The 25,868-nt window shown below is 43.5% G+C and overlaps 1 long non-coding RNA gene across 1 annotated transcript in view; it reads right to left on the bottom strand.

Moving 5' to 3' along the window:
* The window catches only part of LOC140728780 (uncharacterized), an 89,529-nt gene extending 66,504 nt beyond the window's left edge, over positions 1-23,025 (bottom strand). Inside the window, exon 1 of the long non-coding RNA XR_012099185.1 lies at positions 22,985-23,025. This is a non-coding gene — a long non-coding RNA (uncharacterized lncRNA). The remainder of the gene's footprint in view (positions 1-22,984) is intronic.
* Between the last annotated feature and the right edge of the window lie 2,843 nt (positions 23,026-25,868).

Genomic DNA, 25,868 nt, shown 5'->3' with positions numbered 1-25,868 from the left:
CTTTACTTCTCACTGCCCCAGTAAAAACAGCCAAAATATTCAAAGGCACAGGAGATTCTGCAAATGCTGCAAATCTTGTACTGCACAAAGCTGTGGCAGAACTCAGCAGGTCAGGCAGCATCTCTGGAAGGAAATTAACAGTTGACGTTTCAGGCCAAGTTCCTTCAGCTGACGAGGTGCCTTGGCCTGAAACACCCCCTGTTTACTCCCATCTATTGCATAGATGCTTCCTGACCGCAGAGCTCCTCCAGCACTCTGTGTGTGGTGAATCATTCTCAAAGGCCCAAATCTCCCCCAATATTGTCTCTTCTGTCTCCCCCCTTCCACCGGGCAGAAGATACAAGAGACATTGGAGAGATTTCAAAGGAGAATCACAAAAGTTATTCTCGGATTGAGTGAGTGAGTGAGTGAGTCAGTGAGTTTAGGGTCGACCTTGCATATTTTGTCCTACTTGTCTGGATATGCAAGGCTGGGCAGTATGATAGGGCCCATGTAGCAACCCCTCCACCCATCTGGCGAATCCAAAGGAACGGTAGAGACCGATACAGTTTGATACCGGCAGTGTCGCAGGAGTTGCTGGTCAGCATGGAACTCAGTGAAGGACTGTCTTTGAGGCTCCAGCTCTGGATTTTTCTGGGATTGAAAGGCTTCTCGTATGAGGAACATCTGAGGGCCCTGGCCCTGTACTCACTGGAATGAGGGAGGATCGCATTGAAACCTATTTACTGTTGAAAGGCCTGGACAGAGTGGATGTGGAGAGGATGTTTCCTATGGTGGAGGAATCTAAGGCCAGAGGACACAGCCTCAAAATAGCCGGATGTCCATTTAGAAAGGAGATGACGAGGAATTTCTTCAGCCAGAGAGTGGCAAGTCTGAGGAATTCATTGCCACAAATGGCTGTGGAGGCCAATTCATTAGGTATACAAAAGGCAGAGGCTGCTAGATTCTTATTTAGTCAGGGCATGAAGGGATATGGGGAGAAGGCAGGAGATTGGGGCTGAGAAGGAAATGGGTCAGCCATGATGAAATGGCAGAGCAGACTCGATGGGCCAAATGGTCTAATTCTGCCTCTATGTCTTATGGTCTTAAAGACCAGAAAGCACATACCACCAGGCTCAAGACAAGATCCACTGCAGTGATAAAGCTTTTGAGTGGTTATCTAGAATTATGTGATTGACTGTTGATCTCAAAATATACCTTTTCTGGCCTTGCACCTCATTGTCTGTCTGCACTGCATTTTCTCTGTCTCTAACACTTTATTCTGCATTCTGTTACTGTTTTCCCTTGTACTACCCCCATGCAACGTGTGATGATTTGACCTATATGAACTGCATGCACGACAGGTATGTCATTGCACCTTGATACATGTGACAATAATAAGCCAATTTGCAATTTTACCTGCACGTTAAGATTCTTTGAATCACAGCCCGGATCATTTCAGGAAGGAGAGATAAAATGAACAACATTAAATGAAATTTTGTTGCTTTGATAGTAATCTTTGCTACAATATTCAACGTAACCATAGCAACCGAGAGTCCTGTGTGTCTGCTGCATTTGCCCATCCACGTCTGTGTCAACAATCATAAAACCTTTAATTAAACTCACTTTGATCACCTATTGTGGTGGACAGGGTAACTATCATAGGAGACTCACTGAGAGGAAAGGAAGGGAATGGAGACTCAAAGGAGGAGAAGAAGGAGAAAAGTGAAACGAGAGGATGTGGGCAAATAGAGAATTGGCTAGAATTGTAAGTGATAGGTGACAGATAGAGTGAAGTAGAATAACTGAGTAATGATTTGATATGGATGGCATGCTAAAACTGTTTTTCACTGGATCTTGATACTCAACATTTTAGGAACAGCTCCTTCCCTTCCACCAGCAGATTTCTGAATGGTCTATGAACAGCTTCTTCAACCCGGTCGTAGCAACCAGCGTTCTGTGTGTCTGTGGCTCTTGCCTTTTGGTGCTTGGATCAACAATCATAAAACTTTTAATTAAACTCGCTTTGAGCTCTGCAATGATTACAGCTTGTTTGTGTTGGACATGGAAGCCACCTCAGGAGACTCACTGAGAGAAAAAGCAAGATTGGCAAATCAAAGGGAGAGAAGAAAAAAAGAAAAGTGGAACAAGAGGAAACAGAGTGGTAGGTAGAAACAGAGGAGTGTTTATAGGTCACCTCGTTATAGAAAGGTTGTAGAAGCTTTAGAGAGGGTGCAGAGGAGATGTTGCTTGGATTAGAGAGGGATGTCAGATGTACTTTTTTTTGTAGAGTGGTTGGGGAGTGGAACACCCTGCCAGGGGTGGTATAGAGACAGATACATTAGGAATATTTAAGAAACTCTTAGGTAGACTCATGGATTTCAGAAAAATGGAGGGTTGATTAGTCAGGGCATGAAGGGATACGGGGTGAAGGCAGGAGACTGGGGCCGAGAGGGAAATGGATCAGCCACGATGAAATGGTGGAGCAGGCTCAATGGGGCAAATGGCCTAAATCTGCTCCAGTATCTTATAGACTAATGGTCTAAAAATAGAGGGCAATGTTTGAGGGAAGTGGTAGATTGATTTTAGAGTAGATTGAAAAGTTGGCACAACATTGCGGGTTGAAAAGCTTGTACTGTGCTGTAGTGTTCTGTGTTCTATATTCTAAAAAATTCATGAGGGTGTTATTGGGATTTGAGGGCTTGAATTAACAGGAGAGACTGGATATGCCTGGACTATTTTTCCTGGATCACAGAAAATAAGGGGTGACCATACAGAGGGGTTTGAAACCTTGAGAAGTACTGATATGGTGAATGGTTTCCAATGGCAGTAGAGTGTAAAGCTGGAGGACGTAGGGGAAGGATTTAAAGGTGAGCTCAGGGCAGCTTTTCCACACAGAGGATGGTAGGCATAGGGAACGAGCTGTCAGAGGAAGTGGGTACAATTACAGCATTTAAGCCATTTGGGCAGGTATGTGGATAGGAAAGGTTCAGAGGGATATGAGTTGTATGACAGTGTAGCAGCTTGTGTAATGCTCTAGCTGCAAGATCGGGGCTCAATTCTCACTGCTGTGTGTAAGGAGCTTGTGGGTCCTTGGCATGGCTACATGTGTGTGTGTTTCCTCCGGGTACCGCAGTTCCCTCCCATGGTCCAAAGATGTACAGGTTAGTAAGTGTTAGTTTAGTTGTGGGCACGCTCTGAAGGAGCTTGCGGGCTGCCCCAGCAGATGTGCCCCTTCGAGGCGCGCCACCCCAGCAATCCCCAACAACCCTGGTTAACCTTAACCTAATCACATGGACAATTTACAATGACCAACTAACCTACCCAGTATTTCTTTGGACTGTGGGAGGAAACCGGAGCGTCCGGGGAAAACTCAGCATTCCATGGGGATGACATACAGAGATTCCTTACAGCTGGCACCGGAGCTGAACTCTGAACTCTGATGACACAAGCTGTAATAGCGTTGTGCTAACTGCCAGGCTGTGGTGGTCCCATCCTTGGGCTGTGTTATGGAGTACTTCACTGTATGCCTTGATGTACTTGTGACTAAAAATCCAGTGTAATCTAAACTAATCTAATCTGTTGTCCATCCTAAAGGGTGGCTCGGTAGTGTAGTGGTTGGCACAATGCTTCACAGTACTGGCGACCCAGGTTCAATTCCCGTCACTGCCTGTAAGGAGTTTGTATGTTCTCCCCATGACAACATGGGTTTTCTCTCACAGTCCAAAGACATACTGGTTGGTTGGTTAATTGGTCATTGTAAATTGTTCCGTGATAAGGCTCGGGTTAAATCGGGGTTTGCTGGGCGGTGTGGTTTGAACGGCTGGAAAGGCCTATTCTGCACTGTGTCTCAATAAATAAATAAAAGGTTTTGGCATGAAATCTATCCCTACATTTACTTCACAAATCTCCCTTTTCCTAATGTTTTGGAAAAGAGCTACACAAATCATTTGTGTTGGGCAAACACGACAAAATCTGCAGATGCTGGAAATTCAAGCAACACACACAAAATACTGGTGGAACGCAGCAGGCCAGGCAGTATCTATAGGGAGAAGTACAGTCGACGTTTCGGGCCGAGACCCTTCATCAGGACTAACTGAAAGAAGAGCTAGTAAGTTAGTTCTGACAAAGGGTCTCGGCCTGAAAAGTTGACTGTACTTCTTCCTATAGATGCTGCCTGGCCTGCTGCATTCCACCAGCATCTTGTGTGTGTCATTTGTGTTGGGAGCCATTTTGCTTTATGCTTTGATCTCTCAATGTAGAATGTAGATGTGACAAGTAAAGCTAATCTTTGAACCTTCTTTCTCTTTGAATTGGAAGCAAACGAGGCGAGCTGTGTCGTCTTGGCTAAAGGGCCTGTTTCCACCCTGTGTGGCTCTGATAGCAGTACATCTCAGCTCCGAATCTCACCATTCTGAAACATTAACTCTGCTGTGTCCACAGCAGCCCCAGCCAGATCTATATGTTATTCCCAGCATTCTTTGTCCCAATTATGGACATAAGCACCCACTGCTGCTGTTACCGTAGAGAATGAGATTGAATCTGGGGTAATAAATTACCTGGTACACTGCAAATCTTTTTTCAAGTCCTAAAGCTAAATCTTCTCTTTTGTTTTCCCGTGGTCATTTCAATCATGTCAGCTCCATAATCCTCAATCTCATTTTGTTTTACTTCTTGCTGATCGCGTTATTGCGTTAAGCACCAAGGAAACAAGCCCTTCGGACTAACTCATTCATGCTGACCAGGATAAATTGGTGAATTGGCAAATTGGTTTATTATTGTCACATGTATCAAGACTATACACTTTAAACCATTTTGAAATTGCCGTTCACATTGTAAATACATGCTGCTATTTATGTATACATTATTCCATATCTGTTCCTTTAACCTCGAACTTCAAATGGTTCAATGGATTGATTTAACATCAGAGAATATATACAGTATACAACTTGAAATTCTTCACAGACATCTACGAAACAAGAAATTCTATTGAATGAATTATTGAAACATCAGAACGCCAAAGCCCCCCCATCATACAAGCTCCGTAGAAGTGTCAACTCTTCACTCTCCCCCCCACTTGTGCCAGAAGAAGCAATGAACCCCCCCACCATACCGCTCACCATGCAAGCATTAGCAAAAGCTCCCGAAGTGGCCTTGATCTAGAATCCATCAAAACTACAGTTCATAACCCAGATCTTCAGTATCACAGATATATCTCTCTCTCTCTCTCTCTCTCTCTCTCTCTCTCTCTCTCTCTCTCTCTCTCTCTCTCTCTCTCTCTCTCTCTCTCTCTCTCTCTCTCTCTCTCTCTCTCTCTCTCTCTCACTCTCTCTCTCTCTCTCTCTCTCTCTCCTGTAACAATGAGACAATGAGACTGGAGACCAACAACTCACTGTTGTGATGTTACAATCTTCTGTGTCGCTGGTCCAAGTCCCTCATCTCGAGGTCCGACAGGCTCACATTCTCCAATGACAGAGAAAGAGAGAGACCGATTGCTCATGTACAGAGTATTTCTTCCAACAGCAACACACACTGCCTGGCGTCTCGATGTTTCAGTCTCCCATAATGCTTCAGTTGGAGAAATAGTCGAGGAACTAGAGTCACCACTCAAAGGCCAATCCTGAAGATAGTAAGTGCTACGCCACACAGCTGGTCCAAAAACCTATCTTTTGTGAAGAACCAGAGTTTGAACTATAGATCACAGACTCTGACAGTACCCCAAACACCTTGAAAAGAAAAAAAAGATGTAAGAGAAGAAAATAAGTTGTTTTGTGGACTAACTGGAAGAAGTTCAAGAAAAATAGTCAGCAAGGATTCCTTAAGGGAAAATCTTGCCTGACAAGTCTGTTGGAATTCTTTGAAGAAATAACAAGCAGGATGGACAAAGGAAAATCAGTGGATGTTGTGTACTTGGATTTTCAGAAGGCCTTTGACAAGGTACCACACATGAGACTGCTTAACAAGCTATGAGCCTGTGGGATTACAGGAAAGATTCTAGCATGGATAAAGTTGTGGCTGATTGGAAGGTGGCAAAAAGTGGGAATAAAGGGAGCCTTTTCTGACTGGCTGCCAGTGACTAGTGGTGTCTGACAGGGATCTGTGTTGGGACCGATTCTTTTTATGTTTTATGTGAATGATTTAGATGATGGAATTGATGGCTTTGTTTCCAAGTTTGCAGATGATAGAAAGATAGGTGGAGGGGCAGGTAGTTTTGAGGAAGTAGAGAGGCTACAGAAGGATTGAAGAGAATGGGCAAAGAAATGGCAGATGAAATACAGTGTTGGGAAATGTATGGTCATCAACTTTGGTTGAAGAAATGAAAGGGTTGACTATTTTCTAAATGGAGAGAAAATGCAAAAAACTGAGACAGAAAGGGATTTGGGAGTCCTTGTGCGGGATTCCCTAAAGGTTAATTTGCAGGTTGAGTCTGTGGTGAGGAAGGCAAATGCAATATTAGTGTTTGTTTCGAGGGGACTAGAATACAACCGCAAGGATGTAATGTTAAAACTTTATAAAACACTGGTGAGGCCTCACTTGGAGTATTGTGAGCAGGTTTGGGCCCTTTATCTTAGAAAAGATGTGCTGAAACTGGAGATCATTCAAAGGAGCTTCACAAAAATTATTCCAGAATTGAATGGCTTGTTATGTGAAGAGCATTGATGCTCTTCGCCTGTATTCACTAGAATTCAGAAGAATGAGGGGTGACCTCATTGAAACCCATTGAATAGTGAAAGGCCTTGACAGAGTAGATGTGGAGAGGATGTCTCCTATGTTGGGAGAGTCTAAGACAAGAGGACACAGCCTCAGAAGAGAGAGATTGCAGCTGTGGAGAAAATTGGATCAGCCATGATGAACTGCAGAACAGACTCAATGGGCCAAGTAGCCTAACTCTGTTCCTATATGTTATGGTCTTACAGTTAGAGTCACCTGAGTCTGAAAAAACCACTGGCACCATCTTTCCTAGCTCTGCCTCCACCCCTTAACCCCTTCGTTTTATATAATTCTTTATTCTTTATATAAGTTTATAGTTTTTATAATTGTTGAATGGCACACCCTGACCAAGACACCACAGCACATTCCTAATACATGTAATTTCTTTATTATTGAGAGATACAGCTTGGAATAGGCACTTCCAGGCCTCCTTTAACAGCCAGGCTTGGGACTGCCCATGGCTGAGTTAACCTCCAATATACATACAGGCTTTTCATCTTCAGGCTGGGTGAGATTAGAACTAAAGGGTAAAGATGATAGATGAAATACTTAACCAAACTCTGAAGAGAAACACCTTTGCTCAGTGGGTCATTCAAAGTTCAAAGTATCTTTATTATCAAAGTATGTATACATTATACAACCTCCAGCTTCTTCTCCTTACAGACAGCTACAAAACAAAGAAACCCAATAGAACCTATATAAAAAAAGAAGACCGTCAAATTCCTAATGTGCAGAGTGAAAACAAAAACATATTGTGCAGGCAATAAGAGTAAGCGAATGGCATTCAGAACAAAAGTGAGTCCACAGACATGAAGCAGGACTAGAGCACAACTTCAGCCTCAGTTCAGCGCAGAGCCGATTAAACATCATGAAGCAGCGATTAGAGTTGGTTCATCTCTGATCCTGACACCCTGCCGTTTCAATTTGGCCTGGCGTTTATAAGTCATCCAAACATTGAGTCGTTCCTCATTCCAGGACCTGGGCCCTGTCGCTTCGATACACTCTGCCTGGACCCTACTGCTATGTTTCTGACGTACCCAAACTTTCCGAATTGGCCTGGTGCTTTGATTGATCAAATCATGAGCTTTCCTGCCGCTCGGTTTAGTTGCACTGTCTTTGACTTTTCCTTGTGTTCACTTGCCTCCAGTCTGCCTCAGCCTCACCTCATACCCACTTGCTTTGACCCTTGACTCATCCTTGCCTCTGCCTGCCACTCCATTGTTTAAGGTCATTATTTCCCTTAAATTTTACCAGTCAAAGTGTTATTAATTAAGTATTTCATTGTATTCTTTGTTTTGTTTGCTGCCGATAAGCAGTCACTAGGCTTCACCAGTGCCATCTTAACAGACAATGTGGTGAAGAGGGTGACGGCCTTCATGCCTTCATCAGTCAGTGGATTAATTTTTATTATTAATTTAGAGTTGCAGCATGGTAATTGTCCCTTCTGGCCCAATGAGCCTGTGCCAGCCAATTAACGTACCAACCCATACGTCTTTGGAATATGGGAGGAAACTAGAGAACATAAAAGAAATCCGGGGACAATGTACAACCTGCTTAAGGACAGCGGTGGAATTGAATCTGCTAGATAGGTAGGAGAAAGAGAGATTTGATAGTGTTGGATGGTCGTATGAGCATCTGGTGCACATCACAAGTCCTGGTTATGCGACCACTGAGGCCAGGCAGACAATCTCTGAGGAGTATTGACAATGGCTGGGGTCACCCGCCTGTTAAAGACACTGCCCAGAAGAAGACAATGGCAAACCACTTCTGCAGAAAAAATTGCCAAGAACAATCATGGTGATGGGACCATGATCCCCATGCATCATATGACATAACGATGATGATGATCTTTTCACATCACAGGTCAACGATTTGGATGATGGAATTGATGGCTTTGTGGTCAAGTTTTCAGATGAGATAAAGAAAAGTGGAGAAGCAGGTAGTGTTGAGGATGCAGGGAGTTCGACAGATTAGGAAAATGGGAAAAGAAGTGGCAGATAGAATATAGTGGAGGGAAGTGTATGTTCATGCACTTTGGTAGAAGGAATAAAAGTGTAGAGTATTTTCTAAATAGGAGAAAATTCAAAAGTAAGAGGTGCAAAGGGACTTGGGAGTCCTTGTGCAGCATTCCCTAAAGGTTACCTTGCTGGTTGAGTCTCCTCGCAATGACATAGAGCAGCTGGTGTGCTTTCTTCCTGGTTGCATTGATGTGTTGAGCCCATAATTGATCCTCTGAGATGCTGATGTCCCGGAACATGAAGCTGCTCATCTTTTCCACTGCTGACTCTTCACTGAGGACTGGTGCTTGTTCTCCTGACTTATCCTTCCTGGGTAATCAATTCCTTGGTCTTGCTGAAATTTTGAGCAAGGTTGTTGCTGAATTTTCTCGGCGTAAGGCTCATTAGGCCAGTGAAGTAATTTATTTTATTTAATCTCAATGGTATATTTCCCTCTAAAGAATTCTATTTTATTCTTATTAGTACAATTAAGCTGTTAAGGATATATATATTAGTGCAGGCTGTGCATGTCTTCTAGTCAGTACATTTCTCTTGCAATGTATTTAATTCACCGTTATAATGCAGTGTATTCTAGATATTGTAAATTTTATTCGAAACATTTTGATTTATTCCCAGTAACGTAATTTATTCAATAGAGCCTAGTTCATCTTTAAGTAATACTTATGACTCACAATGGTGTCATTTATTCTAGAATATTTTATTAATTCTAGATGAGGTAATATCTTCTTCATAGTTTAACTTACAATGGGTAATGGAGTTTATTCCAGCACACAGTGATTAATGTAGGATGTACATTTTGTTCTTTTGCCAATGAACATAAAAATACTACCATGTTGGAATTACATAGAATGTTACTGTGCAAACCCTTGGGCCCACAATGTTGTGCCAACCATTTAGCTAACTCCAAGATCAATCTAACCCTTCCCTCCCTCATTGCCCTCTATTTTTCTATCTTCCATGTACCTATCTAAGTGTCTCTTATTGTCCGTAATGTATCTGCCTCCACTACCACCTCTTGCAGTGTGCTCCACACACCATGTCTGTGTAATAAACCTATCTCCGACATCCCCCTCTAATTTTCTCTCATCGCTTTAACATTATGCCCTCTCGTACTATCCCTTTCTGCCCTGGGAAGAAAAATTCTCTGGCTGTCCACTTCATCTATGTCTCTTATCATCTTCTCACTTTTCATCTCCTTCGCTCCAAAAAGAAAAGTCCCAGCTCACTCAGCCTATTCTCATAAGACATGGTTTCTAATCTTGGCAGCATCCTTAAAGATAAGATTAGCTTTATTTGTCACATATACATCAAAACATACAATGAAATGTGTCATTTTGTCAACTCAGACCAGCGAGGATTGTGCTGGAGAGCCTGTAAGTGCCTCCAGGCTTCCAGCGCCTGCACGACATACCCACAATTTACTAACACCAACCTGCACGTCTCTGGAAAGTGGGAGGAGACTGGAGCACCTGGAGAAAACCTACATGGTTATGAGGAGAACATACAAACTCCTCGCAGCTTGTGGCAGGAATCAAACCCTGATCGTTGTAAAGCATTGTGCTAACTGCTGTCACCTGGGAAATCTCCTCGGCACCCACTCTAAAGATTCCACATTCTTCCTATGAAAGGATGTTGCCGTGTTTAGAGGACTTGAGTTATATGGAAAGATTGAATACTTTAGGACATTATTTCCAGGAATGTAGAAGACTGAGAGGAAATTTGACAGAGATATACAAAATTATGAGGGGTATAGATAGGGTAACTGCAAGCAGGCTTTTTCCACTGAGATTTGGTGGGATTCCAACCAGAGGTCATGGGTTAAGGGTGAAAGGTAAAAAGTTTAAGGGGAACATGAGGAGAAACTTCTTCACTCAGAAGATGGTGAGAGTGTGGAACGAGCTGCCAGCACAAGTGGTGACTGCAAGCTCATTTCAGCATTTAAGAGAAGCTTAGATAGGTACATGGATGGTAGGGCTATGGAGGCCAGTGCAGGCGATGGCAGTTTAAATGGTTCAGCACAGACTAGATGGGCTGGAGTTTAGGTGCTGCAGTTTTCTATGACTCTAAAATCTAAAATACAAACAAAAAAACATATCAGACAGCTTCTACATAAAGAAGAAACTGAATGAATTTTTCAGGTCAGAGATCATTTGTAATTTGCTCTTATCCATGTACTTTGGCTCAAAATTGTCGATTTTAGAACATGCACTGGATCAGGTTGTTCAGCCTACAATATCATCCATTCCCTGCGTGTTATGTGCCTCTTTAAATGGCTTTTAAACACTGCAGCAGTATCTGCTTCCAACATCTCCCCAGCAGCATTTTCATTCCAGACACTTCTCACTCTCTGCACACACACACACACACACACACACACACACACACACACACACACACACACACACACACACACACACACACACACACACACACACACACACACACACACACACACACACACACACACACACACACACACACACACACACACACACACAATGCTGGAGCAACTCAACAGGCCAGGCAGCATCTATGGAACAGAGTAAATAGTCTCGGGCCGAGATCCTTCTTCGTGACTGAGAGGAATGGGTAAGATGCCGGAATGAAAAGGTGGAGGGAGGGGAAAGGTGATGGGTGAAGCCAGGTGGATGGGAAAGGTCAAGGGCTAAAGAAGGAAATAGCAGAGGACAGTAGACAATGGGAGAAAGGGAAGGAGGTGGAGACCCGGGGGGTGTATTAGACAAGTGAAAAGATGCCATGGACCAACATGTCAGAATGAGAACGGGAACTCCTAACGGCGACTCCTTTGCTTGCATCTACGGGAACAGCCCCATTTCCATCTTTAATATCTCTATTTTTTCCTTGCAGGGTTCTTTTGAATGTTGCTACGGTTCTTTGCGGGAATGGGACCCGCTCTCGGGGTTCCACAATCGGGCATTGTAGTTCGGCATGCCAAGGGCTCAGCCCAAAAGTCCGGCTCAAATTCAGAAGCCTAGGATCTCTGGGCTCTGGTGACGGGCGGATCGAGGGTCGGTGTCACGAGAGGAGATACGTATATTTGTCAGGGGAGTTGGGTTATCTGCAACTAAATGGATGGACTCTCTGACAGTGGTGTCTGAAAAGAGGATGCTGTCCAAGTCACATGCCATCTTGGACAATGACTCCCATCCACTCCATAATGTACTGGTTAGGCACGGGAGTACATTCAACCAGAGACTCATTCCACTGAGATACAACACTAAGCGTCATAGGAAGTCATTCTTACCTGTGGCCACCAAACTTTACAACTCCTCCCTCTCCTCCCTCGGAGTATCAGACACCCTCAACCAATAGGCTGGTCCTGGACTTATTTCCACTGGGCATGATTAACTTATTATTATTTAATTATTTATGGTTTTATATTGTTATATTTCTTCACTATTCTTGGTTGGTGCGGCTGTAACGAAACCCAATTTCCCTTGGGATCAATAAAGTATGTCTGTCTGTTTGTCTATCTGTCTGTCTGTGTGCCTGGAGACCCGGGATCTATGTAATCTTCAGGTACAGAGCGAAAAAAGTGACATAATGGACTTTTAACATCATAAACCAGTGAGTTGTTTGTAATGTCTCCACGCTCGCTGGGAAAATGGAGACATCTCTTCCTCCTTTATTAGGGAGAGAGAGAACCTGTGGTAGGTTGAATACCGGGTGAGACACAAAGTCTTTGGGGTAACTGCAAGGCTGTTGCTTTGCTCACACTTGAGTGTGCAGTGGTGGTGCGAATGCTTTTGTTTGCCGGTGGGGGGAGGGGGGACTGTTGCTTGCTGCCACTTACGCGCGGGAGGGGGGAGCTGGGGGGGAAGTTGGGGTTCTAATGTTTAACTGTTGTTCATTCTTTGGGGCACTCCTCTGTTTTCGTGGATGGTTGTGAAGAAAAAGCATTTCAGGATGCATATTGTATACATTTCTCTAACATTAAATTGGACCTTTGAACCTTTGAATTAAAATGTTTGGCCATCGGGAATTTCCACTTGTGACAGATTGTATGGAGCTGCTCAGCTATGTAAAGCTCTGTCCCCTCTCCTCTTAAAGCTCCAATATTTGGCATTTTTAAGTGGACTGCTCATGTTCCTGGCATGTATTGGGGTGACCAGTGAAAAGCAGCACCTCCAGTGAAAGGTCTTTTCATGTCCATTCCAGACAGTTCACTCAGTTTTGATCCCCGCTGGACACTAAGCTCTCACCTGCGGCTCCAAGTAGCTGTTTGCCTGCAAAAGCAGCCATGGCCTGGTACTCTGCTTTGACAGGTGGGCTAAACCAGGTGAGCTTAGCTGGTGGGGCTCACACCCTATGAGATAGGGACATGCTTGTCCTAGCATGCGAAGTGAGCTTCAGTGGACTGGGCAGATGAGATCTACAGTGAGATCCAATGGCCTAGAAGGCGGTTCTGCAATGCTCCATGGAGAGTACAGAGCACGACAAGGCTCAGAGGAAGTCATGTTCATTCCATTGCAACCAAGGAAGACCCCAGTCACCGTCCAGGCCACTGGACCTGGACTTCCGATCTCGAGAAAATGAAACTCTTCCCATGCAATGGCTTTTCCACTTTAAAAACTCTCCTGCACAGGTTTTCTATCAAAGTTCAAAGTAAATTAATCATCAAAGTACATACATGTCACCAAATACAATCCTGAGATTCATTTTCTTGCAGGCATACTCAATAAATCTATAGAATAATAACCATAACAGAATCAATGAAAGACAACCCAACTTAGGCATTCAACCAGTGTGCAAAAGATAACAAACTGAGCAAATACAAAAAGAAATAAAATAATAATAAGTGAGTAGTATTGAGCATGAGATGTTGTCTTTGTGGGTTTGATGGCGTTTTTGCCTTGCTAATGTTATGAACTGAGATTGAGGCTTCGGCCTACTCTGGCTACTTCATTGAACAGATCGAAGGACTCAGTCTGGTTTGAAATGCTGTCGTGTGTGTGTGTGTGTGTGTGTGTGTGTGTGTGTGTGTGTGTGTGTGTGTGTGTGTGTGTGTGTGTGTGTGTGTGTGTGTGTGTGTGTGTGTGTGTGTGAGTGTGTGTGTGTGTGTGTGTGTGTGTGTGTGTGTGTGTGTTTCCTCCTCTTTCTCTGTGCAGTGGCTATGGTCTTTCTTTTTTTAATCAGGTTCTTTGGGTTTCAGGTTTCTTGCTTTGTGACTGTCTGTAAGTGAACAAATCTCAAGTTATTTAATTTATATATTCTTTGATAATAAAGGTACTGTGAATAAACGTACTTTGAATCTTCGAGATGAAGAGCCCTGGAAAGTGAGTCCATAGGTTGTGGGAACATTTCAATGATGGGGCAAGTAAAGTCGAGTGAAGTTATCCCCTCTGGTTAAAGAGCCTGATGGTTGAGGGGCAGTAACTGTTTCTGTACATGGTGGTGTGAGTCCTGAAGCTCCTCTACCTTCTTCCTGATGGCAGCAGCAAGGGAAGAGCATGTCCTAGGCGGTGTGCGGTCCCTAACAATGGACATTGCTTTCCTTCAATGTCGCTCCAGGTAGATTTGCTCAGTGGTGGGGAGGGCTTTACCCATGATGGACTGGTAGAATTTTCCATTCAAGGCTTTGGTGTTTCCATACCAGGCTGTAATGCAGCCAGTCAATATTTTCTCCACCAAATATCTATAGAAGCTTTTCAAAGTTTTAGGCTTAGGAGTGACTACCTACTTGAAAGTGAGTTCATGCGTTGTGTTAAAAGTTCAGTATTGGGGTGAGTGAAATTATCCCCTCTGGTTCATGAGCCAGTTGGTTGAAGGGTAATAATTGTTCTTGCAGAAACTTGTAGGAAAGTATATCATTCTACTTACAACAGCTTTGTCTGCGGTAGAGGCTATAAATCATTTGATATTGCACTGTGGAGATGGAATTGAAATTGGCTTATTGTTGTCACGTACTGAGATAGAGTGAAAATGTTCTTCGTGGGTTTCCTCCAGGTGCTCCAGTTTCCTTCCACAGTCCAAAGACATACCAGTTAGTGGATTAATTAGTCACTGTAAATTGTCCTGTGATTAGGCTAGCGTTAAACAGGTAGGTTGTTGTGTGGTGTGGTTAACTGGGCTGGAAGGGTATGTTCCCCACTGTATCTCTAAACAAAATAAATTTTAAAAAGTTAGCCTTGCTTACTGTTCATATGGATCATGTCATTACACAGTGCATTGAGACAGAACAAGGTAAAACAATCCCAGTGTAACATGTGCAGATAAAGTGCAGTGCAGTGCAGGTAAACAATCAGGTGTAACATCATAATAGGGTAGTCTGTGAGGCCAAAAGTCCAATTTATCATTCTAGAGAGCTATCTAATAGGTAGAAGCTGTCCTTGGGCTACTGTATCTTCTGCCCAGTGGAAGAGGTGAGAAGCAAGATTATCCAGGGGAGGTGGGATCTTTGACTATGCTGGCAGGGAGAAGTATAGACCGAGTCCATGGAGGATCGGCTGATTTCATGATATTTTGGGCTGTGTTCATCACTCTCCTCACTTTCATGGGCAGAGCAGTTGCCATTCCAAACTGTGATGCATCTAGACAGAATGCTTTCCACTGTGCACCGACGAAAATCTTTAAGGAGCAACAAGGACGTGCCAAATTTCTTTAGCCTCTTGAGGGAGCAGAGGTGTTGGTGAGCCTTCTTGGCTGTGGCACCTAGATGGTTTGATCTAGGGCATTGTGTCACATGACCCAGGACTGGATAATGACGTCACAGAGAAATGCAGAGTCAGAATCAGGTTTATTATCACTGACAAATGTCATGAAGTGTATCGTTTTCAGCTTAAAAATTACTATAAATTACAATAAGAATTGTGCAAAAAAATTAAATTAAATAACACGTACAACAAGCTGGAGGAACTCAGCAGGTCGGGCAGCATCCATGGAAATGAGCAGTCAACATTTCCACGGATGCTGCCCGACCTGCTGAGTTCCTCGAAGTAGTGCAAAAAGCGAGCAAAAATAGTGGGGTAGTGTTAATGGGATGGTTCATTGTCTGTACAGAAATCTGATTGCAGAGGGGAAGAATCTGTTCCTAAAATAATGAATAGGTGTCTTTAGGCTTCTGTACCTCCTCCTTGATGGTCATAATAAGAAGAGAGCACATCAAGGTGATGGATGCTGGGTTTTTGAGGCATTGGCTTTTACAGGTGTCCTGGATGCCTGGGGGGCTGGTGTCCATGATGGAGCCGGCAGACTATGCCACCTTCTGCAGCTTTTTCTGATCCTGTGCAGTGGCCCCTCTGTACCAGACAGTGATGTAACCAGTTACAATGTTTTCCATGCTACATCTGCAGAAGTTTGCAAGTCCTTGGTGACAGGCAGCTGTGGAGGATAAGTCAGTACGTATATTTAAGGCAGAGGTTGAGAAATTCTTGATTGGTCAAGGCATGAAGGGGTACAGGGAGAAAGTACGGGGAGAAAGGGGCTATGAAGCCATGAGGGAAGAGCTGGTCAAAGTTGACTGGACAAGGGAGAGCCAGCGGATGTGGTGTACCTGGACTTCCAGAAAGTCTTTGATAAGGTCCTACATAGGAGATTAGTGGGCAAAATTAGAGCACATGGTATTGGGGGTAGGGTACTGACATGGACAGAAAATTGGTTGGCAGACAGGAAACAAAAAGTAGAGATTAATGGGTCCCTTTCAGAATGGCAGGCAGTGACCAATGGGTACCACAAGGCTCAGTGCTGGGACCGCAGCTATTTACAATATACATTAATGATTTAGATGAAGGGATTAAAAGTAACATTAGCAAATTTGCAGGTGACACAAAGCTGGGTAGTAGTGTGAAATATGAGGAGGATGTTAGGAGAATGTAGGGTGACTTGGACAGGTTGGGTGAGTGGGAAGATGCATGGCAGATGGAGTTTAATGGGGTAAATGTGAGGTTATCCACTTTGGTGGCAAGAACAGGAAGGCAGATTACTATCTGAATGATGTCAAGTTAGGAAAAGGGGAAGTACAACGAGATCTAGGTGTCTAGGTGTCCTGACAGTAACATCAGTCACTGAAAGTAAGCATGCGGGTACAGCAGGCAGTGAAGAAAGCTAATGGCATGTTGGCCTTCATAACAAGGGGAGTTGAGTATAGGAGCAAAGAGATCCTTCTGCAGCTGTACAGGGCCCTGGTGAGACCACACCTGGAGTAATGTGTGCAGTTTTGGTCTCCAAATTTGAGGAAGGACATTCCTGCTATTGAGGGAGTGCAGCCTAGGTTCACGAGGTTAAATCCCGGGATGGTGGGACTGTCATATGTTGAAAGATTGGAGTGACCTGGCTTGTATACACTGGAATTTAGAAGGATGAGAGGGGATCTGATTGAAACATGTAAGATTATTAAGGGATTGGACATACTAGAGGCAGGAAACATGTTCCCGATGTTGGGGGAGTCCAGAACCAGAAGCCACAATATAAGAATAAGGGGGTAGGCCATTTAGAACAGAGTTGAGGAAAATCTTTTTCACCCAGAGAGTTGTGGATCTATGGAATGCTCTGCCTCAGAAGGCAGTGGAGGCCAATTCTCTGGTTGCTTTCAAGAAAGAGTTAGATAGAGCTCTTAAAGATAGCGGAGTCAATGGATATGGAGAGAAGGCAGGAATGGGGTACTGATTTTGGATAATCAGCCATGATCACATTGATTGTCGGTGTTGGCTTGAAGGGCTGAATGGCCTACTCCTGCATCTATTGTCTATTGGGGCTAAGAGATAAAATGGTGAAATGGCAGAACAGACTTGATGAGCCAAATGGCCTAATTCTGCTTATATGTCTTATTATATTATGTTCTTATACAAAATCCCTTCAAACTCCTAATGAAATATAGTTGCTGTTGTGCCTTCTTCTCAATTGCATTGATATGTTGGTCCCAGGATAAAAGCAGCAGGTGTAGATGCACGCCAACTAAAAACCCGGGTCAGTATCACATTCTTCCATTGTTTGAGGCCTCCATTGTGCAGGCTTGACCAGAGGTGTTGCATCTTAGCTGTCTAGAATCACAAGCCAGGGCAGTACGATAGGGAGAGCAAGCTGTTGCCCATGTAGCAAGCTCCCCCTCTCCATGCATCAGATGAATCCAAAGGAATGGCAGAGTTCAATATATTTTAGCACCAGCAGCATCACAGGAGTTGCCTGTTAGCATTGAACTCATCGTAGGACTGCCTTAGGGACTCGTCTTCCAGATTTTTCTTTGCCCCATGAGTGGGTATAGCAAGTCAATGGATGTTTAAGATCAGAGTTTCCCTTCTCCTACATGAGCTGTTAACCATTGCCGATGAGCCCCATCTTCCAGTGTAGTTGTAAACTAATTAAAAAACTGATCAGTCTCAGCTTCTTTCAGTGTATTTGCACACTAGCAAAAAACACAGGTCAGTAGCAGGTTTTCAGCGTAGATATGTTCTCATCTCTTTGGAAGATTTGCCCTCGGAGCACAAGTGGCAGCTTTGTATTGAGTCATTGTTTAGTCAAGAGGATCATGTTTAAATATTTTATCAGGGCACAAACAGAATTTTCATTAAATACTTTGTCACATTCATTGATGTGCACCAGGGGATCATCCAATATTAATGAAAGTAAAATACACGAGATACTTTTGCCACAAAGTTACTGGCCTTATCTGCTCACCAAAGACATCAGCAAATTCAGCCACACTCTGTATTTATGACCCACCTCCAATGCATAAATATTCCCTTCAGTCTACCACAGGACTGCAAGGAACTGCAAGGTTATGGACACACTCAGTCCATCAGGAAGACCAGCCTCTCCACCATGGGCTCTGTCTACACTTCCCATTGAACATAAAAGAAAGGAAAAGGAGCTATTCATTTTATCCAGTAATGATTGGCAATAACATCTTCTACATGATCTCCATTAGCACAGATGTGTCACAAGGCTGTGTGCTTAGCCCCTCCAAGCACATCTCCAAAGTCATATTCAAGTTTGCTGATGCCATCACTGTTGTAAGCTGAATCAAAGGTGGTGACAAATCAACGTATAGGAGGGAGATTGAAAATCACCATGAGTGGCGCCATCACAACAACCTCTCACTCATTGTCTGCAAAACCAAGGAGCTGGTTATTGACTTCAGGAGGAGGAAACTGGAGGTCCATGAGCCAGTCCTCATCAGGGGATCAGAGATGGAGAGAGTCAGCAACTTTAAATTCCCCACTGGTTTTATTTTGGAGGACCTGTCCTGTAAATGCAATTACGAAGAAAGCACAGTAACGCTTCTACTTCCTTAGGAGTTTGTGATCATCCTTGCTTTTATATTCTTTCTTCCATATGTCAATCAATGATAAGAACAAAGGATTTCCCTTCCCAAAGGATGTTAGTGAACTACATGGGCTTCTCCAACAATTCTGTAACTCCAGTGGCACTCTTACTGAGATTAACTTTAATTTAATTACTTGAAATTAATTTATGGCAGCACTCTAGAATTTGACCAGGTACTAACATGGATTTTTTGATCTAATAGTATTCTCTTGTTAAAAGAATGCGTTGTTAGGGTTATTGAGTTGTGGGCATGTTATGCTGGTGCTCAAGCATGGCGATATTCGCAGGCTGCCCCTGCACATCCTCGGACTGTATTGGTCGTTAATGCAAATGACACATTTCAATATGTGTTTCAATGTATATGTGATAAATTAAGCTAATCCTTCAAACATTCCCATTCCTACCTTAATGTTATGAACTTTAATATTTGACATTACTATCCTGCGAAAAAGGCTCCACCTATTCTGTTTCATTATCATCAACAGAATACGTCATGTCAAATGACCTGGGCAATCCAAGTCTTCCCATGGCATCCATCATTAAAGACTCTCACCACCCAGGACGTGCCCTCTTCTCATTGCCACCATCAGGGAGGAGGGACAGGAGCCTGAAGACACACACTCAATGTTTCAGGAACAGCTTCTTCCCCTCCACCATCAGATTTCTGAATGGACAATGAACCCATGGACACTACCTCACTATTTTTTACTATGTATGTGTATACCTTATTATAATTTATAGTATATTGTATTTACTGCACTGCTGCCACTAAACAACAAGTTTCATGACATAGGTCAGTGATTATAAACCTGATTCTGATTTGCACCATTGGGAACCTACTTGCCCTCTATTCAAACCTTCCCATGACATGGTAACTGAATGGTTAATGCACCAGGAAGCCGGTTCAGTTTCAGAATGCAAGTAAGAGTTCAGAGCAAGGTGAAGAATCACAGAGAAGATCACTCTAGCAGTTATTATGATGCATTGTGTTGGGATGTCGGTGGTCACAGAGAGCATTGCATCAAAGATTGACATCAATGCTACGTGACTGCTCTGGCACACCAGGCTTTCTGCCCTCCTGCCTTCACTGACTCTTCGACAGAAGGTCGAGCAGTGCTCTTTTCCTTGCGTCTGTTCAGTCAATAGATCAAAACCTGGCACCTTCCTGGAGACAGAACATCACATCTCACCACTGGCTAAAAGCCCTCAGAATCATGAAATATCACTACTAATCATATCCGGCCACTTAGAACATCTGCATGTGGCTCACAGCCAAGTTTTTTTTTTGATGTCTTAATTAATTATCACACTGCATATTTTACAGAGCTAATCTTTCTGAGAATGATGTAAAATAAAATCATATACGTTGCTATTTTGCACCCACTTGTTTACAAGTCTTATTAATGAGCCGTAGGAATAGATACACAAGAGATTCTCCAGATGCTGGAAATCCAGAGCAACACACACAAAATGCTGGAGGAACTCAGCGGGTCACGTGGTATCTATGGAAATGAATAAACAGTCAATGTTTCGGGCCGAGATCCTTCATCAGGACTGGAAAGGAAGGGGGAAGAAGCCAGAATAAAAAGCTGGGGGGAAGGGAAGGAGTATAACCTAGAAGGTGATAGCTGAAGCCAGGTGGGTGAGAAGGGGGTGAAGAAAGAAGCTGGGAGGTGATAGGTGGAAAAGGCAAAGGGCTGTAGTAGAAGGAACCTGATAGCAGAGGAGAGTTAACTGTGGGAGAAAGGTAAGAAGGAGTGGGAGGTGATAGGCAGGTGAAGAGAAGAGGTTAAGAGGTCAGAGTGGGGAATTGAAGAGGAGGCCATTGACCGACATGTAAGAATGGGACTGGGGATAGGAATGAAAATTGTTGTATCACTTGTTCACGATTCCTATTAAAGAGCTGGAGGAATGGTACACAAGAGATTCTGCAAATGCTGAAAATCCAGAGTAACACACACAAAATGCTGGAAGGACTCAGCAGGTCCGGCAGCATCTATAGAGGAGCATAAACCATCGACATTTCAGGCTGAGACCCTGCTTATTGACTCATGAATCCTGATGAGTCAGAGTCCTGAAGAAGGATCTCAGCCCTTTTCATTGTTTATTCCTCTCCATAGATGCTGCCTGTCCTGTTGAGTTCTTCCAGCATTTTGGGTGTGTCACATAGGAACAGCAATGAGTGTACAGTGGGAGGTTGGGTGGGGAGGTGGCAGTGCCGAGGGTGGGGACGGAGGTGGGTGGAATTGTCACCTGGGAAGTCCCAAGTCAATCAGTTAGTGGCAAAAATAGAAAAATGGCCCGAGACTGTATTTCATTAAGTCACTAATAAAATCCTCAGATGTACTGTAGAGAGTATTCTAACTGCTGTGGAGGCACCAATGCACAGGACTGGAAAAAGCTGCAGAGGGTTGTAAACTCTGCCAGCTCCATCACGGGACACCGTAGAGGACATCTTCAAAGGTGACGCATTAATAAGGTGGCATACATTATTAGGGACGCTCACAATCCTGGACATGCCCTCTTCTCATTACTAACATCAAAAAAACAGGAGATCAGCAAGGTTTCTGAGATACTCGAAGCACCCTGTCTGGCACCATCATTCATTACAGAATGCTGTGGAGTATAGCAGTGCAAAATGAGTTAGTGCAAAAATTGTTAAATGACAATTCAAGATCCAAAGTTCAAGATTTAAGATTGTTTGGTGTCATTTCCAGTCCTCAGGTGTAAAAGGAGAATGAAAAAATCGCACCCTACATGACTCCCTTGTCCACTCATCCCCCCCATCCCTTCCCACCGATCTCCCTCCTGGCACTTATCCTTGTAAGTGGAACAAGTACTACACCTGCCCTTACACTTCCTCCCTGACCACCATTCAATGCCTGTTCTTCATCTCCCTCTGGTGTTCCCCCCCTCCCCCTTTCTTTCTCCTGAGGCCTCCTATCCCATGATCCTTTCCCTTCTCCAGCTCTGTATCACTTTCGCCATCACCTTTCCAGCTCTTAGCTTCATCCCACCCCCTCTGGTCTTCTCCTATCATTTTGCATTTCCCCCTCCCCCCACTACTTTCAAATCTCTTACTAGCTTTCCTTTCGATTAGTCCTGATGAAGGGTCTCGGCCAGAAACTTCGACAGTGCTTCTCCTTATAGATGCTGCCTGGCCTGCTGTGTTCCACCAGCATTTTGTGTGTGTTGTTTGAATCTCCAGCATCTGCAGATTTCCTCGTGTTTGCTAATGAAATAATTGTCACTCTGGATCCGATGCAGTCCAAAAAAACACAATAAGGTAAAGAACACCATAATATAAATATATACAGTACTGTGCAAAAGTCTTAGGCACATTTTGAAAAATTATGTAAAGCGAAGATACTTTCAAAAATAATGAAGTTTCTAAATATTAAAAAATACTATAAAGAGCAGTAAACAGTATAAAAGTGAATCAAATCAATATTTGGTGTGACCCACTCTTTGTCGTCAATTCTGCATCAATTCTGTTAGGTATACTGTTGTGCAGTTTTATAGGAAAATCAGCTGGAAGGTCGTTCCAAGCATCTTGGAGAACTTATCACTGTTCTTCTGCAGACTTTAGCTGTTTTGCTCACTTCGGCCTCTCCAGGTGATCCCAGACAGCATTGATGATGTGAAGATCAGGGTTCTGTAGAGGCCAGAACATCTGAAACCATAAAAAAAAATTCAAGGGTGCCTAAGACTTTAACACAGATTACATACGTACGATAGATTACATACATTGATTACCGTAGATTCCGGATTTTAAGCCGCTACTTTTTTCCCACATTTTGAACAGCTTTGAACTCTGCAGCCTTTAATACGGAGCGGCTAATGCATTATTTTTTTTCATGCCGCCAAAAACATTTTGCCTCGTAACAGTAGACCAATAAAATTGATGAGTAGTTCACAGAGGTCCAATGAAATTGTACGATAAATCAAGCGCACTTTCACAATTAAATTATTGTAAATCAGTCATTTGTACTCACCCTCATCAACATGGAAAACACTCGAAGAAAAGCATTGTGCTGCCTTTATGGCAGTTATTTAGTTTATAATATTTTTGCTTAGTAATTCATTTGTTAGTTAAAGTTAGAACTGTTTTAACTATATTTGTTTTCTGTACTACATCGCGGGATGCTATGACGTCACACCCGGTTTCGCCGCGTCTTGTGGGATACCGGTTTGCGATAAACGGGAAGGAGGGGGGCGAGCGGCGGAGCGAAAACGCTGCTTTTAAGTTAAAGGCGATCAATAACTTTTCCTGGTAGGCTGCAGTATATATATTTTTTACCAGTCGTTAGGAGATATTGGAATGTTGTTCAGTAAAGAAGTATACACAACGTATATTTAAAAGTAGCCGCGTTACAGGCACGGTTCGAAAAAAAGCATTTGCAATATGTATTTGTTTATGTTACCATATGGATTTAATTAAAAGTTAAAAAATCCTCACGTGTAATATCTTTCTGTGTAAATATCTCATATTACAACGTGGGACACCTGCGGCCGAAAATCCGGTGCGGCCTGTACAAGTAAAAAATTGATTTTATTTCTAAAATTAGAGCCAGCGGCTTTTAATCAGGTGCGCTCTGTAGTCCGGAATCTACGGTAATTGTGTGTCCATAAAGCGACACTAGGCACAGGAGTTTCTCTACACAAGGGGACTGGCCAGGAAATGAAGTTTCCTGTCAGCTTGTTAGACCATAAGATACAGGAGCAGAATTAGGCCATTTGGCCCATCGAGACTAATCTGTCATTTCATCATGGCTGATCCAATTTTCCTCTCAGCCACAGTCTTTTGCATTCTCCCCACATCCCTTCATGCTCTGACCAATCAGGAATCTATTAACCTCTTCCTTAAATATACATAAAGACTTGGCCTCCACAGCTGCCAGTGGCAAAGAATTCCACAGATTCATCACTCTCTGGCTAAAGAAATTCCTCCTCAACTCCATTCTAAAAGGACAGCCTTCTGTCCTGAGGTTGTGTCCTCTGGTCTTTGACTCTCCCATCATTGGAAACATCCTCTCTACAACAATCTTTCATGGCCTTTCACCATTTGATAGGCTTCAATGAAGTCACCCCTCGTTCTTCTGAATTCTAGTATATGCAGGCCCAGAGCCATCAAACACTCATCGTATGACAAGCCATTCAAACCTGGAATCATTTTTGTGAACCTCCTTTGAACCTTCTCCAGTTTCAGCACATCCTTTCTAAGATAAGGGGTCCAAAACTGCTGACAATACTCCAAGTGAGGCCTCAGCAGAGCTTTATAAAGTCTCAACATTACATCCTTGTTTTTATATTCTAGTCCTCTTGAAATGAATGCTAACACTGCATTTGCCTTCCTCAACCTGTAAATTAATCTTTAGGGAATCCTGCACAAGGACTCCCAAGTCCCATTGCACTTCAGTTTTTTGTATTTTTTCTCCATTTAGAAAATAGTCAACCCTTTCATTTCTTCAACCAAATGCAAGACCATACACTTCCTGACACAAATTTTCCATCTGCCATTTCTTTGCCCATTCTCCTGATCTGTCTCAGTCCTTCTGTAACTTTTCTACTTCCTCAAAACTACCTGTCCTCCACCTATCTTCATTGTGTCTGCAAACTTTGCAACAAAGCCATCAATTCCATCATCCAAGTTATTAACATATAACATAAAAAGAATCTGTCCCATCACAGACTCCTGTGGAACACCACTATCCACTGGCAGCCAAACAGACAATTTAAACGCTGACACACACAAAATGCTGGTGGAACACAGCAGGCCAGGCAGCATCTATAGGGAGAAGCGCTGTCGACGTTTTGGGCCGATTTCCTCGTGTTTGCAATTTAAACGCTGGTCCAGATTGGAGGTGAAAGCCAATTTCACTCACTCTGTGATGTTCACTCCTCTCGCTAGGGTACTGGAGTCTTTTGCCACTGTTCCTGTGCTTGGGCAGTTTAAACACTGACTGAAAAGACAGGGTGTCGAGATCTGGGACGGAGTTAAAAAGGCACCAAGTGGCTGTCTCTTCAACCTCATCTGCAGAAACAGTTTAAATTCCTCTCTTTCATGTCTCTTTTTTCCCTTTTCATGTTGGTTGGAGTGCTATTGAGGTCCTGATCTGCAACGGCACTCAAAACCCGTGATTTTTCATTGTGGATGAGTTCCCGCTCCTGGAGCTCGCTGGCTGGCTGTTTTCCGACATTCTCCAGGTGCAGCTCAGAAGATGCCGCCTCTGGGGTGTGTCCCTGCGGGGCCCTCTGGATGACCAGTTCGTTGTTGCCTCTGAGGCATCATGGGAGAAGAAATCTCAGGATTTCACTGTGGCACATGTGTTGACAGAGGTCCCTGTAGTCGAGCAATCTCTCTCTCTCTCTCTCTCCCTCCCTCCCTCTCCCTCTCCCTATGGTGGGGAGAGTTTGCTGCAGATTCTCAAGACTGACACTGTAACAGCTATTGTCAATCTTTCCTTTTGCTGTGAAATGGGTGCCACCTCTCTGTCTCTTGTTAGTGAGAAAGAGAGCGTGTGGTATGTCGACCTGTTGGGTAAACCATAGATTTTATCGACTGCAGATCATGGTCTCTCTTTTGGTGCTTTGCTCTTACTTGGAGGGTGGTGGGTGCAAAAACTTGTTTTGCTGAGATGGGTGGGGGGGGGGAGATTGATTGTTAATGCTTGCTGATGCTTGTGTAGGGGAAGGGGAGGGGACTTTGAGGTTGTAACATTTTTCTATCATTCATTATTTTAAGGTTCTTCTGTTTTTGTGGATGTCTGCACAGACAAGTATTTCAGGTTGTATACTGTATACATTCTCTGATAATAAACAGAATCTTTTGAACCATTTGTGAGATGATTTTGCTCGCTTTCCGCAATGGTTACTCCT

The sequence above is a fragment of the Hemitrygon akajei genome, chromosome 6 (genome assembly GCF_048418815.1).
Source record: "Hemitrygon akajei chromosome 6, sHemAka1.3, whole genome shotgun sequence".
Lineage (NCBI taxonomy): Eukaryota > Metazoa > Chordata > Chondrichthyes > Myliobatiformes > Dasyatidae > Hemitrygon > Hemitrygon akajei.
This window is presented reverse-complemented; position numbering and strand designations above follow the sequence as displayed.